This window comes from Styela clava, chromosome 9 (genome assembly GCF_964204865.1).
Source record: "Styela clava chromosome 9, kaStyClav1.hap1.2, whole genome shotgun sequence".
NCBI classification, from domain to species: Eukaryota; Metazoa; Chordata; class Ascidiacea; order Stolidobranchia; family Styelidae; genus Styela; species Styela clava.
Genome location: NC_135258.1, coordinates 20,418,429 through 20,436,935, shown reverse-complemented (window position 1 = coordinate 20,436,935; position 18,507 = coordinate 20,418,429).

Here is an 18,507-nt window from a genome sequence, read left to right as displayed (position 1 = left end):
GGGTGCTCATGGTGAAGACTTCACCAGTATCCTTCGCGGTCTTTCATGGTTGGATCGAAACTTTGGACTGCAATAAAAAGAAGTGCATATTGGAATGTGAGACACAATACCTTAGATCAGTGCTCTTCAACCGGGTATACGGTATACCCAAGTGTATACAAGGCCGTAAGTTGGGTATACAACTGATAAAGGGTATACGAAAGGTGTATAGCCTAATCTACTATATATATAGAAAATATTCAATTGGAGACAACAATGCAAACGCGGCTCACATGAAATATAAAATGTTATTTACGCTAAGAACCGACGTAGGCACGTTGTTACATCACAAATTTTATAGATAGTACGGTCATGTGTCTGGGTTGGTGATTTCGGCTGCCATGCACTTTGTTTGATTTACGTCAAACATTATTCCCGTCGACCCTAAGGCAGTCAGTCAACTTTATAACTTGCGGTCACTAGCCTATTAGATTGCATGATGATATTGCAGAAGAATATGTGCTTAAAATTTATTGTTTATTTGAGCCTTAAATAAACATTGGTAATTGTAAAGTATACAAAGTTCTTGAAAAACTGTAAAAGGTATACTTCGATAAAAATGGTTGAAGAGCACTGCCTTAGATGGCAAAGCGAATAATAAAGTTACTGATGCATACTCTCATCAAGTCACATAATTCCTGGTAGATATTGTGTATTTGAGTTTTTATACATGCAGCACTTATATCAGGACTGATGCGATTTCTGGTGCTTGAATCCACGTGGAAAAAGAGGCTTCTACATATGTTTGAATTACCAAAAAACTTGATGGTGATGCGACAATATTTTGAATGATTTCAAAATAATCTGGAAAGGATTCATTCCACTGCAAGAGAATCATACTTCAAGTAGGGCTGGGCATATCGAATCGAATAGTAAATTATTCGAATCGGTTCAGAGCTAAACTTCGAATCGCCGCCATCTTGTTTTTATCTTTCCGCTAATGGTCGAGGTGAATTCCCCAAGTCTTTTTTCATTGGAGTCATATTTTTTCAACGAAATTCTAACGTATGACTATTTCCTGTAGTGAGTTATTCTATGTGAACGCTCAGTAATCTATCTGAGTGATTTATTCTATGTCTTCAGTAATTCATTTGTTGAGGGGACCAATTACTATAATAAAGTCTCTTACAATTATATATTTTCGAGATTCGATTCGAAAAAATTATTCGATTCGATTCTGAAATCACAAGGTATTCGAAAATGCCCAGCCCTAACTTCAAGGTCGGATTTCAATCGCATTAAAGTCCTTGCCATCCCGCGTCATTGTTATTTTGGTTTTCTGGGCCGTTAATTTAGGTCTATAAAATATTGTTTTCCGAGAGGCTTCACATGCGGAAAATAACTAAATTGCAAATTAGCATCTGGTTTTCGCATACGGTACCTCCAAAAACATCCTCGAAATACGTTGCGAAGAATCGGCGGCAGTTCAATTGTTTTGTTACGCCATTAACGATGTAACAACATTGTCTCCAGATAACGGTATATGGGGCCCGGACAGACAATGAGCGAGTTTTAACATTTTACTTTTGGAACAATCACCGCGATAACAACACGCGTTAAAAGAGCTGATGTTACCAGCCGATGTCGATTTTTTAGCTTCGTAAAATATATAATCCAAGGCTCGTAATAACCTCTAAAGTGCCACGTTATTGCGGAGTTGGCCTTTTTGCATCTTCAGTGCGTACAGTAACGTTTCTGTTGGAAACTACGCAAATTGCGTCCCTTACATGTGTCATTTATAGTATCTAAAATAGCGTAGAGAAAACATTTTCATCTGTCGTGGAGTTCCTAAAACAAAAATTATAATCATACTTTCGTTTTATTTTTAGTGTGCATAATATCTTTTAAATTTGTAAATGAGCGTTATGATGCGCATCCTGAATTTCAAAATTTCTTCGCCGTCGAGAGAATCCGAATTCTAAATTTGTAATGTAAATATTGTTCATTTTATTGCGGGTGCTATCCTATAATGCAACCCTGGCTGCACCACAGTTGGTACACTGTGGTTACAGTAGTTATTGTTAAGTCGGAATTAGAGGCCGGTTTTATTATCCATTTTTCATCGCTTGAATTTAAGTGTTGCATCAATTCTTGGCTTGGTGGGTCACTGAAAAGACATGGTGGGTCAGTTTGGTTTGGAAGTCTTTCTACTCGATTTACATCATTTTTCGAGGATAATAGAGTATACTGACATCCACCAGTTAAATTAAAGCCAAGAAGACACTATAATCAAATACATACATGAGAAACTTATATAGTATGCCTACATATATATATATAGTTTATTCAAAAAAATGTTTATAAAAACCGTAAAACGAAACTATCTGGCACCACATTAAAATTGGGAACAATTGATCACAAGTATGGTTGCCATAAACTAATTACCACAAATAGGCATTCGGTTCAAATACCAGTTCACGACCTCGACTAGAAATGGGACCTTGCCAACTTCCCTGCTTGAGATACTTTCCATATCCCTATTTCGGGGAAAAGCAAACACACTTCGTTTGGGCTCTTTCATAGACTGGTAACGTACGGAGTTCATTCTATACACATCAGTGAGAACAATTTTTTCAACTTGACCCAGGAATTTCATTTCGCCATATTGGACGATCAGCCGATCGAAGGCGTCAATTGCTTCATAGTTGAAAGACACCCCTGTCAGTTTTTGCTTTTCTCTTCTGGTAAAATCAATAAGTATGCAAAAAGGTTCATCCTAATCGTCAACAATTAATGCAAAATCTAATTCTGGAGAGGACAATAGTGATGGTGATAACATCATCTGAAGTCTTTTGAAATTGCACTAAGCTCACTGGATTTAAAAGGAAGTTAGCCAGTGGTTCCCAAACTAGTGGTAATTACCCCAAAAGGGGTAATTTGACAATTTGTATGGGGTAATTCAGGTGTTCATTATTTTATTAATTTTGTCTCCGTCAATTTTGATGCGCACCTGTGGTGGTACTGACGGCAGGTGTGAATCTGATGTTAAAAGCGAACTAGAATAGCCGAGGGCACCTGTGCTGGTGCCATAATGTCTGAATCAGATTAAAAAAATAGCGAATAGGAAGAGATAAGTGAATCTGTGCTGCTGGCGGGGGGTCTGAATCTGATGTAAAAAGCAGTTGCAGTACCAGAATGTCTTCATTATAATTAAGGCTGTAGTGTTTAAACTTGTGCAATCTGTTGAGATGTCTTCGAGAAAAAAGAGTTACAAAGAGTCTTTTATAGAATTCGGCTTTACAAGATTATCGAAAATTCCACAGAAAAACCGCAATGTGTCGTTTGCTGTAAAGTACTCACCCAGGAAAGTATGAAACCGAGCAAACTCAGGAAACACTTTGAGTCGTGTCATGGCGACTTAGCATGAAAAACAGTTGATTATTTCAGAAGAAAATCTGAGAATTTAGAACTTCGTCGTCTTGATTTCTGCGGAATGTGGGCACGCCAAAATAATGCGTTATTGGAGGCATCGTACCGCATCGCTTTCCGAGTTTCCCAGGCAAAGAAACCCCACACCGTCGGCGAGGAACTGATATAGCCCTGTCTGATCGAAGCAGCTACTTTGGTATTGGGAAAGCAGCAATCTACCAAGTTGAAGGAAATTTCACTATCAAACAATACAATCAAAAATCGTATTTCTGAAATGAGTGGCAATATTTTACAGCAAGTAGCGGCAGATTTAAAGTCCAGTCCACTATTTTTCTTACAAGTGGACGAATCCACGGATGTTCATGTGCTCAATTACTGGTGTACACTCGGTACATTTCCGAAGACGACATCAAAGAGCAATATTTATTTTCGAAACCTCTCCCAACCACATGTAAAGGAGTAGATGTCTTCAAAATTGTAAAAATGTTTTTTGAAAAACATGCACTTGATTGGGGACAGCTTGTTGGCATCTGTACAGATGGTGCCCCATCTATGATTGGTCACAAGTCCGGTTTCAAAGCACTAGTTCACAATATAGCTCCTCATGTGTTGTTTACTCATTGCTTGATCCATCGCTTTGCCTTAGCAATGAAAACTCTGCCACCAGGACTTCGAGAAGTATTACTAGATACTGTAAAGATTGTAAATTAAATTTGTGCAAATGCAACATCGTCAAGGACATTTGCAGCGCTGTGTAAAGAAGTTGGTGCTGATTTCAAATTTCTTTTGTTACATACGAAAGTGAGATGGCTCTCACGCGGGAAAGTTTTGAATCGATTGATCCAACTGCGAGAAGAAGTGACTATGATACTTGAACGGGAAAAGAGAACAAAAGCAACAGGTATGTGCAATCAAATAAAAAACGATGATTTCTTGCTGAAGGTGGCTTACTTGGCTGATTTTTTTGCTGAAGTGAATTCCCTAAACTTGAGGCTCCAAGGAGAACTTCAGTGGTTGCATACGACTCGCAATGAGGTAGCAGCTTTTAAGAGCAAAATTCAGCTGTATGAGAGAATGGTACAAAAGGGCAACATGAGCATGTTTTCGAATATGACAATGCTTATGAAGTCTGATCCAAACAGGGATTGTAAATTCACACATGAGATTGTCGACTCGACCACTTGATTGCAATAGTCACTGCTATCGATCGGTACTTTCCTGGAATTGAAGAGCGACACCAGGGCTTGTGGATATGCAAGCCATTTTCGTGTAATGAAAGCATCATTAGTGATAACGAACGATATCGGTGCGAAAGTAAAATTTCTCAGATTGCGCAAAGATTTAGGTCCTAAAATTGACTTTGCGAGGACAGACATTGGAAAATTTTAGACTAGCCTCCAACATGAATATACCATTCTCTCCAAGAAGGCATTGGGAATTTTGTTTCAATGTCCTTCAACTTACCGATGTGAAGTAGGATTCTCTGCAATGACATTCATTAAAATAAAATATCGAAAGAAGCTTATGATTGACGATGATATGAGATGCTGTCTGTCGTCCACTCTGCCTAGATTTGATCGTTTGATTTTGCAGCCACAGTGTCACCGTTTTCACTGAGATTAAATCAATGTCATGTTCCTTTGTTTGATTCCCTTATGCTACTGTTGCTATTAAATTTATATACATGCTGGAATTTTTTTTGTTTTCACAAAAAGGGGTAATTAAGCTTTGTGAAATTGGATTTCGGGGTAATGATGTTGAAAAGTTTGGGAACCACTGAGTTAGACTATGAGCTCGGCCTGTCAACAGCTCTCTTTTTACTACATTCTCATTCACAGAAAACAAAACGCTTCTTCAAAATCTTCCAATCGCTCACTGTGGATTTACTTTTTCGACTAGCTTTGTTAAAAGGCTAGGTAACAAAAGTTTGAATGCATTCTGGAGTCTCGTTTCCCAAAACCACTGCTTATCATTTGTTATATCGAAGCTCACTTTCACGGAGAGTTTTACTTCGCGGACCACCTTTATTAACGTTTAAACTTTAAAGACTAAAATATGTCGTGGTGCCGAACTGACAACACAGATTCAGATATTTTATTTCGTCATGCAAGAATCAATATGAGGCAAAAGAAAACACAGTAAATTGAAAAAACGAAAAACATTGATTCATTGCAATTGACGCGGGGTCGCGAATAGACTCAATGAGTCATCTAGTCAGCGACACCTTGGTGCTGTATTAAAGCAGCAAATATAGCAATGAAGCATATAGAACAACAAAAAAACGAAAATTTATCTTCAGAAATACACAAATCATTGAAATACAACAATAGATTCGAAATAAAATACACAAATCATGGAAAGACAACAGTGGATTCGACAACAAAAAAGGAAAAATTATCTTCAAAAATACAAAAATCATGGAAAGACAACAATAGATCCGAAATAAAATGCACAAATCATGGAAAGACAATAGATTCGAAATAAATTTAATTGTAAATAACCACACTACAAGAACCGCCAGTACGATTCATTCAGAAGAAGGCTCATTAGCGACATCTGGTGTTTAAGATGCGCATCGATGAATTCAAAACATAAAATAATGCTGAGTCATACGACCCAGCACTAAAAAGGACTGAAGTAGCGTCCCAAGCAACTGGGTTGCCATTTGATAGCTATTATATGTGGAAAGTAGACGACGACGAGTTTCCGTCACAGTAAGGTGAAGTACCGGTATGCACTATATAAATTGCACATGAGAAGTTGGCAAAAAATGACATAGTAAAACATGAAACAGCCAGCAAAGGAGGTACAGCATTCAGCTGTCATAAAAAAAATAATGGATACAGCTGTTCAGTAGAGGAACATGGATGGGTACAGGAATCTTACTTATAACGGAACAAGTTAGACTGCTAGCACCTATAAGCTTCAAGGTATAAAGTTTTCAATTTACATTTAAAAGAATTATAGTTACTTGTACGAATTGTTTCAGGAAGCAAATTCCATAACTTTACTCCAATGAACTTGATTGAGCGTTGGGTTAGTTTGGTAGAAAAACGATTCAAAAAATATGAGCAACTGGTCGAGGACCTTGTTCCATATGAGTGAACATCACTCTGCTTCATAAAATAATTAGTGAATGCAGGAGGGAGTTTTTTGTTGTGATGTTGGTGCATTATTTTTAGCACTTCGAATTTATGCATATCCACCATTTTAATTATGCGAATACTGTGGTAAATAGGAGTCAGATGAGTGCGATAACCGACATTGGAGATAGCGCGAATTTCTCGATTCTGCATAATTTCAATATTACGTAATAAATTTTTATCAGCCAAGCCCCATGCAACAATGCCATATTGAATGTGTGACTGAAATAAGGAGTGGTAGACCATACGTAATGTTGTGAGTGAAGCAAATCGCCGAAGTCTATATAGTATCCCAACTGACTTGGATAGTTTAACAGCCAGTTTGGATATTTGAATGTCCCACTTCATTTTGTTATCAATATGAATACCCAGATATTTATAAAAATTTACATTTTCAAGTTCTGTGTCATCAATTTGGACTACTAAACCATTTTGTGCTTTACTTTTAGGTGATAATAACATAGTTTTAGATTTATTTATGTTTATTGTTAATTTGTTTGATCGCATCCAGTTTGCTACTTTAGCAATTTCAGTGTTCACCCTTAATTCAAGGGCTGCACAGGATTTGTCACTGTCAAGGAGATTGGTATCATCTGCAAATAATTTCGAGAATAATGAAGAACAATGAGTTATGTCATTAACATATACTAAAAATAACAATGGACCCAAACAGCTACCTTGTGGAACTCCATGAGTCACTGGTAAGGGAGGAGAACAATAAGAACCTACTTGAACATACTGTGATCGACCGCTTAAGTAACTAGAAATGAGTTTATTTGCTATACCCCTAATACCATAATGTTTCAACTTGTAAATCAGGATGTCATGACTTACAGTATCGAAAGCTTTTTTTTAAGTCTAAAAAAGTTGCACTAACATACTCTTTCTTTTCTAGTCTATCATAGATAAATGATGTAGTGTCTAAAATAGCATGCGATGTGGAATGACTGTTTTGAAAACCGAATTGAGATTTATTTATGACATCATATTTATTGAAAAAACTAGTAAGCCTCTTATGAATCAGGCGTTCAAAAATTTTATCAATCGTTGAAAGGATTGATATCGGTCTATAATTTGACACGAGTTTTTTATTTCCAGATTTAAGAAGAGGAATTACTCTTGCAATTTTGAGAGAAGAAGGAAATATGCCGAGAGAGAGTGAGCAATTGAAGAACTCTGTCAGACATGGAGCGATGAGGTCAGCAACTAATTTAAGAAAGCGAGCTGGAATATTATCTGGCCCAACTGCCTTTCTATCCTTCAAATTTTGAATTTCTACCAACAATTCATTAGAAGTAGTCGGACTCAAAAATATAGACTGGCTCAGAGGATTATGAAGAAGTTGTTTGAAGTTACCCGAATCATTAGAAAACTTTTCTGAGAGGCTGGACCCTATGGTTGAGAAGTACTCATTAAATTCAGTTGATATCGAAAAGTCATCTTTGGTGATACTGCCATTTTTCAGATAAATTTCCTTAACTTTTTGTCTTGATTTATTATGCGTGTGCGTAATTTGGTTAACTATTTGCCATGTCGATCTCGGGTTGCCTCTATTTTGGGCAATAAGGTTTTGGTAATAAATTTGCTTTGCTCTATCTACAGTTCTTGTCAGAACATTCCGATAATTTTTAAAGTACGAGCATTGAGAGCTGTTACCCCTCAAAAAATGAGATTTGAATAATTTATTTTTGCGTCGAATACAAGTAATCAATCCTTTAGTAAGCCAGGGTTTTAGTCTTATCCTTTTCTGACGACGTGAAAGTGGTTGTAAAGGGGCATGTCGATCAATCAAAGAAACAAATGATTGTACAAATTCGTCAAAGACACTGTCAAAGTTTTGTGAATTTAATTGAAGTGTGGTGAATTGGTTGTTAAGAATGCCTATTATATCTGAACGAAAAGTGTCCAGAGAGAATGTGGACATGTCCCTTGACAATACACAATTATTAGAAGATGTTGGTTTTATGCCATTCAGGCAACACATAATCGGAAAATGGTCTGTTATATCAGACAGAATGACAAAAGAATTGATTTGTGAATTGCTCATATTAGTGTAGATGTGGTCAATTAACGTTGCTGAAGTACGACTCATTCTAGTGGGCTTTGTTATCAGGGAAGTGGCATTATGTGACATAAGCATGTTAACATAACTGGCAACTTGGGTATTAGTAGAAGTTGAAAATAAATTAATATTAAAATCCCCTACAATCAAAAAGTGTTTATGTGCCATTTTGGATAAAGAAGTTTCAAATGCATCAGTAAAATTTAAAATATCATTGCGAGGATGTTTATATATAACGCCGATTACTAGGTTATTGCAAGTGTTCACCAAACTGACTTCGAACCACAGATTTTCGCAGTTAGAATAATTATTAAGGCCAAGCTCTGTAATTTCAGAGTAGGTGATATCATCTCTTATAAATGCACCAACACCACCTGCTTTAGTGGCAGATGGCGCATGTATGAAGCTGTACCCATCAATAGGTATATTAAAATCATGGTTATCAGATAATTTTGTTTCACTTATTGCAATTATGTGTGGAGGTGAAGAAAAATTGGATAGAAGCGTGGTCAATTCGTCTAAATTTTTCATGAGGGATCTGATATTCACATGAAAAATACTTAAGTTTGACAGGGTTTGAATTGAATATAAATTTGCAACTTCCACATTGTTGCATGTGACAGAATTATGAAGATGATCTAATTGGAATTCACTATTACTAACACTATCACAAGCCATTTAAAAGGGTGAGAAAAAAAAAAATTTATGGAAAATACAGAATCGAGGAAAGTCAAACATATATAACTATCAATAATTGTATAGACATACAACTGAATTATTATTATTATTACGACCAGACATAAAATCAAAAAACCTACTTGATGAATGAAAGGTCATCTTCAGTGACAATAGGGATGGTTTTGGTCATTGAGTTCTTTTTAATGAGTACCCTCCCATTGTGCGTCCATAAAAATTTATATTCACAAATGACTTTGAGATCTTTGGCTTTATAAAATAAGTCTTTATTAGTGTCGGTTAAATTTTCCACAACAAAAATTTTGGTGGATGATGGTAATTGTGGAAAGTCGGTACGAAAGTTGGCTGTTCTTAGCTGACGACGATTTTTTAAAATATTATGTCTGGTTTTTCGGTTGACAAACTTTACTATGATCGGTGATGGTTTCTTCTTGTTGTTTTTCGACATCCTGTGGCAGTTCGATATGTCGAATGGTTGAAGTGATACATTGATTCGAGCTGCTACTTTCATAATTATGTTTTCGCAGTCTTCATCTGTGGAGTATGGGATGTTGTGAAACTCTAGATTATCTAGTCTAGATCTGCACTCTTGATCTTGCTGGCGTTCGGTCAAGATATCTATTTCTTCTTCAAGATCTTCGACGATAAGTTCGAGTTCGCGAATTTTTTTGTTATTTTTTGCTGTTGTGTTGTTCAGATCCTTATAGTTTGCACTAAGGTCATCAAATTTTTTTGAAATGAAGTCCTGGCTTCTTTTAATCTCTCCCACTTCATCTTTTATTATACTGAAGGAGGACAGCTGGGTTTTCACTTCCTTCAGTGATTCATCCAGTGAAGACAAGGACTGCTGGATGCCAGTGCTGGTGGGAGTGGTTAGAGAGACATCTTGAGCAAGTCTTTCCAGATGTTGTTCAATGATTGCTGGTATTTCTAAACGCAATGTTTTTAATATTGTGCTTTCAAGCACTGTAACCAAATCAGAGATTTTACTCTCCGACAATTTTGGCACTGTAAAAGTACTACCAGCTTGTCGATCGGTGGGGCTTTTGCGTTTTGGAGGGTCTGGAGGAACATCACAAGATTTTGAAGTTGACATCTTTCCAGATCCTAAACCACAGGTCGTAACTGATGTTTTGAGTTCAAGTTGGTAGGTTTACTCAGACGTTTCAAGTATTCATTGCAGAGAAGATATTATAGACTATAGTAGGTACTCTATTAATATAAGTTCATAAAGCTATATCTGCAAACTTGGACAGCAAACAAAGGACACGCGGGATTTTACTCAATGCGAAACTTTAGCTTGCTTGCCAGAAATGATAAAATTTAATCGAAGCGTTGCTCTAAACCATGTTTTGAGAATTTTCCTGCAGTTGCTTTTCATCGGTCCAAAAACGCAAACATCAAGGCGTTGCAAGGTATGAGAAGTATTTGGAGGAATGTTGGGAAGAATTATGCCATTAGATTTACATATTTCGGTACAGTTGTGCGTGATATGGCTTCCATGCCCATACATGATAAGCAGGCACGGTTTTTCAAGAGCTTCAATGTGTTTTGAAAAGCTCATAAGCCATGACTCGAAAACATTGCTTTGCATCCATCTACTTGGAGTAACACCATAAAGGACATTTTGGGCCCCCTGCTGCCCAAGTGGCATATAAGTTGATACTTTTACAAATGGAGGGAGAAATTTTCCTGCAACCAAACAGTGCAGGATGTTTTGCCACGATGCCGCCTTCTTATAAGTATTTTTGATGCTTTCTTATAGCATACACCTTCGCAGATTTCGGATCAGTGGTTCAGGCCAGTCTCATCCAAGTTAAAAATTTGATGACGCTGTTGCAACAGCCCATTATTCTACAATATTGAAACAATATTCTACAAAAAACGTTGTAAGAAAATTCCTTAGCTCGAGCTTTGGTCAACAACTGGCCTTTTTCTTGAGATTTCGAAACGAAAGATCGCATCCAGTCTTTCACTGGTTTGTTGTCAACAAATTTTCTCCCTTGCAATCCAAGTAAGATTTGAACAACATGTGCAAGTCATTTCTATCAATAGGAAAGCCACTTTCAGAAACCATTATCATGTTTCGCACAAGAAACATTTCTTCATCATCACTGAGTGATTTGAGTTGCCCGATCTTCTCCATTATGTAAAGGTGGTTTCTCCTCTATTAACATTTGAACTTTAAAGGCTAAACTATGTCGAAGTGCCCAACAGACAACACGAGACGGACACGCGGGATTTAACTCAATGCGAAACTTAAGCTTGCTTGGCAGAAATGATAAAATTGAATCGAAGTTTTAAAAGAGAAAAGCTCACTCGCAAAGCAGCTTTAAGATTGTGTCCGTTAAGACTATTTCTTGCCTTCTATTTCGTTTCAGTAACGTTGGAGAAGCGCAATTCACATATGTAGGTAGTCGTGAACGGCAGAATAAATTTGATGACGCGTTCTGATAAGGATGAATACGCTTTGCTTGCTTCTTTCCGAAATGCGGGAAAATCAGCGTTTTTATGCTGAAGCTTGAGGCTGCTATCTTCTGAAAGTTCTATGAGGTCACTTTGTAGTTTGAAGAATTTCTCGTTAATTTGTCGCATCCAGCCTTTTCCTGGTTTGTTGTCAACGAATTTTCTCCCTTGCAATCCCAGTAAGATTTGACCAACATTTGCAAGTCATTTCTATCAGTAGGAAAGCCACTTTCAGAAACCATTATTATGATTTGCAACAGGAGCATTTCTTCATCATCACTGATTGGTTACCCAATCTACTCCATTATGTAAAGGTGATTTCTTCTTATGGTTTCATACGGTATTTCAGTAGACACTGCAATAAAACTGGTTCACTCTGTTTCACGCGACGATGGCAAGTTCCAACTCCGCTTCTGTATATTTCAGTGGGCGTTTCTCCACCTATTTTATTTTGGCATCTTCTCATTTTTTTTTTTCACAAGTTGAGGTATAGGTCTATATATAGTAGCTGATACTGAAAAATCAACAGGCTGCTTTAATGAGTGTTGGGGCTCAAAATAGTTACACAAGACTTCATAATTCTGAATTCTGTGTTATAACATCGGAAAAGGCCATATATACACATATTCCCTGTGTTTAAACGGTCCCAAACTTTGGAACTCTCTTCCCTCAAATTTGAAAACGTTGAAGTTCAAAAAATCTTTTCAGAAACAAGTCAAGTCTTATCTAGTCGGTGACCGTACATTTGCACCCACGTACATTTAAACCCATACATTTGCACCGGTATATCCGCGGGTTCAATCTATATGCGGGTGCTAAAATCCATTGGTTAGGGTTAGTATAAGTTCAAATATCCATAAAAAAAATTTTCATGGGTGCAATATAATGCAGGTGCAATTGTCATGGATTCAAATTACGGGTGCAAATGTAATGGAACAATCAAGTCTCCAAATAATAAAAATACCTGTTTCAAAACCCCACTGATACGTGTTAATAGTTTCGAAGTAATCAAACCTTAAAAAAAATGAATATCTTTTTGAAGATCCATGACAAAACTGCACTTTTTTTTTCATGGGAATGTTGAACAGCTATAGAAATCCTGTTATAGTTTCTGCAACTACTAACGACTGTGACTAGGTGTGCTGTGTAGCTCTATTTTACCTGCTTCAAATTGTAATTAGTCTTGTTTCAATCGCAATCTTGTGGAAGCCTTCTTAACATTATATATATATATGTTGTTTGCTTTATCAGATGGTAACTGATATACTTAGATGGTATTTTTTATGAATAGCTGTTCACATTCTGATAATTGCACAGTCATGCTTCTTTTCTTGGTATAGGATCATTCTTATTACACGTGTATGGCTTTCGTTTTCTGCATGAGTAGTGATATATCCTGATGAGGGTTGTAGGCAGCATGATACTAGTTCCTGCAAGATACCAAGTATTGTAACTGGTCGAGCTATATTGGATTCTCCTCTTCAATTTGGTGTTGGTGATTTTAATTTGATGTGGTTTTCTACCTCTTAATTAACGTAAGCATGTACTTTATGTTTAGGTGAGCTATTGTTGTGGAGTTGACTTGTTGAGCAAAGTGTAGATAGTGTGATATGATCAAAGTTGAGTGTTTTTGCATGGTGTGACAACTGCGTCCCTAACATAAATTGCTTTTGGATCCTTCAAACACCAATATAAAGTGATAAGAATAATACCTCCTAAAATCAATTTAACAATTTCATTTATTTCCTAATAATTAATAGGTCACCATATATGCAATTTTTTAAACACCTACTCGAGTACTCGCAGATTGTTTTTTCGTCTTTCAGGCTACATCACAATCATCGAATGACGTGAAATATGTGAAAAAGTTTCCAAAGACTGACTCTGATGAATCTCCCGTGTTAACTCAAAGGATCCTATGAAAAAAACATCCTCAATTCCTTTATCCATGCTCACACCCTTTATAACCAATAAATTCCAATACTTACCTCAGTATCAATACCCTAATTTAATCATATATATTATACTTAAATTGTTACCAGTAGTATTTAATAATTGATGTAATCTTGACTACATTTTGGCATGTCCTCGGTGAATGAAAAGGTTTATCCCACCTCTTCATGTACTCTACTTTGGTTGGGCAATTTGGCATTCGACTCCAATTATAATCAGCTTGGCGAAATCATTTTTTTGTCCTTGTATTAAATACTGTTCACTCTTGTTTGGGAATTTTTATAAAATTATTAAAATGGTGTGGCAAACAATTCTTATTTTTTATTACATTTTTTTTTATCTTTTATTCTAATTTCTTTTTTACGTACCTATTTATTGGTTACCATACAATTTTTCTGAAGCTTTTCTCTTTTTTTAATGTCTTTTTTACGTATTTATTTATTTATTTTTTGGTTATCATAAAATTTATCTGAAGCTTCTCTCTTTTTTCTAATTTTATTAATGCCCTATGGTTGTGTGTGCGAGTGTGTATGATTTGATCCAATAGTTTTAGGTGAGTGAACACGTACCACTTCTTTTTGGCAATACCTTCCATCTTATATTCTGTACGTTTTAAATTTGATCCAAGGTTTTGTTTACTCCCCTGATTTCATAATTAGTTTTTATCGACGTTTATGCTGATTATGGAGTTGAAGTAAACTTATCTTTTTATCTCGTCTATATTCAATTTACACCACAGAAACTTCCCAAAGAGACAATGAGTTATACTAAAATTATCAACTGGGGCAAAAAGAGTCTTTACGAAAGTACTAAAGGGCATCACAAACAGAGAATGGTCATATGAAAGTTTCCAAAACAATTTTTTACAACAGAAAAAACTTCACATGCAAACACCTAAAACAATTTCATGATTCAGGAGTGCGAGCTATAAGCAATGAAATAAAAGTATATGAACTATATTTAGTACAAAAGACAAATCATTTATTCAGTATACAGAAAAGTTAGTGAACCTTATATACCCTGTACTCAATTAACCCTATATACCCCTCCCCCTATTTTTTCAAACAATGAAGACTTTTTTACGGTAAAAACTGTTATAGCAATTAATCTCAATTAGCATATTTTGGTTTTGACGTATAAAGGGTGCTTCCAATGTTTTAGGCCTCGGTGCTATATCCGCGTTCGATAAATGGTTTAATTCTAAACTGGTTATACCATCAATATATATGTGTTTGTTTTATCTAATGCCTGCAATACTTGTTGTGGTAATGTTAGGATACACCATTTCCTGATTTTCAGTAAATTACGCAAATAATCAACGAAATAAAAATGCTAAAATATACTTTAAACAAATAATTAATGTTATTAAAGACGTTTAACGCTAAGCAGTGTGTGACTGAATCTTTGAAACTGGCATTGTTTCTCCAATTAAGTTGTTCAAATAAACTGCTTTATACAATTCTCCGTACATTGTGCGATCTCTCAGTGAATTGAAGAAAATGAAATGGGGATAGGTGGGACATGAGGCCCAGTGGAAAATCAGCTCTCGCGCTCATACTATATCCGAAATCATGCATGTGTTTCGATGTTTGACTTCGCATTTCTGTAAGTTACGACTACCCACAAATGGCCAGCGGCCGCTTAGAGCTGCTCAAGGTATCGGGGGAAGTTATACTTGGGGGGTTGATAGTAAAGTTTTGCCGATTTAGTATTCTCCTATTTATATTTCAGTCTTTCCAACAAGGAAATAGACTGTCTGCCATTTTCAACTTTAGTCCACTGTGAAATATTCCTTACGTTGGCGAGTGGATGTGTCTTCTTAATCTTGACATGGAGCACTCTGAAAATATTTGGTGCTCGGGGGAACAATGGACCGGCGTTTAGTGGGACATGCGCCACAGTGCATCAATTGTCAGTGTTTTATCCATTTATTGCTTAGACACCTGGGGATGCGTTATGTTCTGCGTAATAATAGGCTATCAGGGCTTCCCAAACTTTTGAGCTTGCGGCGCCTTTTAATATATTAAAATTTTTCGCGGCCCTTTGTCAACGCTAATAATGCTAAGCAGTTCGAAATATGCATTTTTAGTATTTTATTGACACAGCTAATTCTCAACGTTTAGTCGGGCTACTCAATAACAAAAACAAGCACATCTTTACTCATATTAACGTTACTCAAATATTCAATGTAATGGGTTTATGCAGGCCTAAATGACGAGTTACGATGTCTGGCCACCGAGGGGTTGGTCCTTATCCGAAATTGTTCACTCTTATTGATCAAACTTAGCATACGGCAGCGGGGTTGTGCGCACCAAATTATCCGGGAAAAAACTAATGGCGCACATCTATGAAAAATATGTTGCCGCAAAATAAAACACAGTTTTGTCATCATTGATATGTACTTTATGCCTTTTGATGTTTATAAACATGAAGGCCTGATGAATATAGGCAAAGGGTTAACCCTTCTTCCTTAACTCTGCCTAGTTTTTCTTTAAAATGCTGAAAACTCACTCATGTTCGATAAACTAGGTTCAGCAAATGAATGAACTGCGACCTACGAAATTGTGTGGGGTTTACCCGTTACGTAACAATATACACTACGTAACAGAAAGTAAACAAATAGAACGGTAAAATGAATTTGATTCATATACACATCATTTGCATTGATGAGAAACAATAAAACATTAGGTGATATGTTTCGAGACGCACTTAGCAAATCGCCTTCCGCAACCGTTAACTTAGCGATTAAAGCCGGCATTGTTATGCAAGCGCGATGATTCTACCGTGTCCCCCCCCCCCCCAAAAAAAAAAAGACCAAGCCTGAATTTTAAAAATGATTTTAATATGAGCGCTCCCCCTAAAAAAGACTTTGTCCATAGCGCAATTTTTTTTACCTAGTCCCGTGGAAGTGCGTCGTTTTAATTTTCCTAGGGCGTCGAAAAATTCCTTGATGGTGTTATTATGAATAATTTCAATTCTGATAGTTCGGTTTTCTGTAGATAAAAATTATTTTTCCTTGGTCCAAAAAGCGTTGTGCACCCCATCCCTTTTGCTATTTCGCATTTATATAAAGCAGGCTTTTCTACCATGGCCCATTAAATGTGATTTCACTGACTGTTGTTAGATTTTTTTTGTTCGTTTATAATTCAGGGGTGGACGGGTGGTGAACCTGCTTTCGACTAAAATCGTCAAAATAGCTCGCGATCGATTGATCGGTAATAAGGTCTTGCAAAAAAAAACGAACGAGTACTGAATATACAGATAACTGCACGCACGCCTACTTGTATTTTTCATGTCCCATTTAATTTGTTAATTTGATTATGTAAGTGTACCCGGAGTAAACTTTCGATCGATAAATCTTCGGTCTCTGACCGATATTCTCGTTTGAAATTTATTCAAATCATACAATTCAGATCTAAAGCCTCCCTTATTTTTTAGCCGTAAGTGTTGAAAATTTCTGAAAAAGTGCAATAGATATAGTACTTTGTGTAAAATTGGTGTTCTCTTTGCGGTCCCTCGAATTCGTTTCGCGGCCCCTAGTTTGGGAAGCCCTGGGCCATATTATAATATCGTCAGGCTAATAACCGAATTGCCGAACCGAAGTCATTTTTGGCAGTTTTGAGTTTTTTATAAAATAGGTATTTATGTGATGCTGCGCACCTGTCTGTTAACTCGGATTTTATTTTAAGAATTCCGAAACCCATAAAAATGGAGATTTTGTAGGACATGCACATTTATGCAATTGTTTCGTCATAATGAATTATCATTGTTAACGCGGGGCAATTGTGACGTCACAAAGGCAAAATAACCTCGGCTAAGTATTTTTGAGTTTTTGCATCTCAGATTCAACTTAGCGCTTATAGTATGGGAAGGCGTGCACTCGTGATATTTACTGTCAGAGTCCAATTCACCTTGGTTGGCTTTTATATAAGGTTGCATTGCTGTTTTATTCTTTATATTTAATCTTAGTCTAATTTCGTTGGGTGTGCAGAGCGTGTTATATTGATGAAATATATATTTTTAAACATAAAAAATAATGTAATTGAAACAGATTTGCTATTTTGGGGATTAGACATCGTAGATACTGAGAATTACATTCGTTTATGTAATGTTTGGTTTTCAGGACTGGTGCATATAGTCAAGTTGCAAAATTGCGTATGTCCCCAAGTCATAGGCACATTTCTGCCCAAGTCACAGTGCGCCATTATGACGTCACATAACTTAAATCCGGCTACGATCAAAAAATTAAACCATGGCAAATTATCGACTCTCAATGGCATTAAGAAGATTTTTTAACAATATCATTAAGAAGTTTTTTACGTTTTTCTAAAAACTCCTAAAAATGACTTATGGGGTAAGTTGTCGTGGTTGTTTGAAAAATAACATGTCAGCATGCCTCCAGTAAATGATGGCTAGCTGTACAGGTATGAATGGGTAAAACCAGTGAACAAACGTGATAGAAATGGTATGGGTTATAGGATGTAAATGTTAAACGCTTCCGGTACCGTACCCAAAGCGACATTAGCGCCACATTTGCAGCGCATATCCCACAGAGCACGGCGCGTTGGCTAAATCCCATGGTATAGTGAGAATGACGTCATCGGAAACACCGCGCTCATTAAAATTTCAGTGAACGATTATCAAAAATCTTGACCATGTTTATCATGCTAAAAATATCAAAAAAAATGCGAAAAATATTCTATCCGCATAGGTTATGCGACATCTTGGTGCGCATACTTCAGGAGCACCCCTTACTTTGCTTTGATAACCACATCTACA